Source organism: Meleagris gallopavo, chromosome Z, assembly GCF_000146605.3.
Source record: "Meleagris gallopavo isolate NT-WF06-2002-E0010 breed Aviagen turkey brand Nicholas breeding stock chromosome Z, Turkey_5.1, whole genome shotgun sequence".
Lineage (NCBI taxonomy): Eukaryota > Metazoa > Chordata > Aves > Galliformes > Phasianidae > Meleagris > Meleagris gallopavo.
This window is the reverse complement of record NC_015041.2, coordinates 954,846-956,596: the sequence shown is the minus strand read 5'-3', so window position 1 is coordinate 956,596 and position 1,751 is coordinate 954,846.

Sequence of the window (1,751 nt, the reverse complement as noted above, 5' to 3'; positions counted from 1 at the left end):
GTAGAATTGTAATTATTTTTACACTGGTTGCATCTTTGCCTATAGTAGGGGGTTGGAAATAGATGATCTTAAAGGTCACTTCCAACTCGAACCATTCTATGATCCTCGAACCCATTCCCACCTCCCCAGTTCGTGGGGGTTGAGAACTGCACTTTTTTAATCGGGTCTTCAGGGTGAATAAGTCAGCTGCATCCCCATCCCCCACATCCCCACCTCCAACCCCTCAGCCGCAAGTTTGGGGGCTTAAGAATTATCGTTTCTCTTGGGTTTTTAGGGGGAAAATGTTGGCTGCATTCCCCACACATTCCTACATCCCCACCTCCATCCATAATCCCATCCTCACATCCTCAAGTTTGTGGGGGATTGAGGATTATCATTCTTATGGGGTTTTTTTGTTTGTTTTTGGAGGAAAAAGTTGGCTGCATCCCCATTCCCACATTTCAAAGTTTTCTGGAGATGGGGATTTTTTATATAATTATTATATTACCATTACTATCACTATTCAGAGGGAACAAGTTGATTACATCCCCCTTTCCCACTGCCTTCCCACATCCCCACACCTCAAAGGGGCTAAGAATTGATACTGGGTTTCAAAGGGAAAAAAAGTTGGTTGCATCTCTACCCCCCACATCCCCATCCGAACTTCCATCCCCACCTCCACCTGCAACCCCATCCCCATCCCTGACCCCAGCCCCCTGTCACTACCTCCATTCCCATTCTCAGACCAACATCCCTACCTCCAACCCCATACCCCAGGCCATAGCCCAGCTCCAGGCCATAGCTCATTCCTGACCCCATCCCACTACCTCCATCTCCACCCTCAGGCCACACCCCATCCCCACATCACTACCACCTTCATCCCCAGGCCATACCCCAGCCCTAGTTCCAGCCCCATCACAACCCAGTCCCATCATTCCCACTATATCCCATTCCTAGGACATAAGCCATCCCTAGGACATATCCCAGCTCCAGCCCCATATCACTACCCCATCATCCCTATCCCTAGGACATACCCAACCCCTAGCATATATCCCAGCTCTAGCCCCACATCACTACCTCCACCCCCAACCCTAGGATATATGCCATTCCCATCAGTATCTCCAGTCCCACCCTTACTACTACCTCCACCCCCATCTCCACCCCATCATACCCCATCATCCCCATATCACTACCACCTCCATCCCTATCCCTATCCCCAGGACATACTCCATCCCCACCTCAACCTCCGGTCTCATCCCCATCATTACCTCCATCCCCATCTCCATTTCACTACCTGTGTTCCCACCCCATTATGTCCCATCCCTAGAACATACTCTACCCCAAGCCCCTTATCACTTATATCACTATCTCCAGCCCCATCTCAATGTAACGCCATCCCTAGGACATACTCCACCCCCATCACTACGTCCATTCTCACCCCATTAAACTCTAAACCTAAGACATTTCCCATCCTTAGGACATACTTCAGCCCCTTCCCAATGTAATGCCACCTCTAGGACATACTTCAGCTTCAGCCCCATATCACTATCCCCATTCCCATCACTACCTCCATTCCCACCCCATTAAACCCCATCCCTAGGACAAATACCCCATCCCTAGGACGTACTCCATCCCTAGGACGTACTCCATCCCTAGGACGTACTCCATCCCCAGCTCCATGCCATAATCTTCAGCTCCATCCCAATGTAATGCCATCCCTAGGACATACTCCATCTCCATCACCACCTCCATCCCCATCCCCACATCACTAC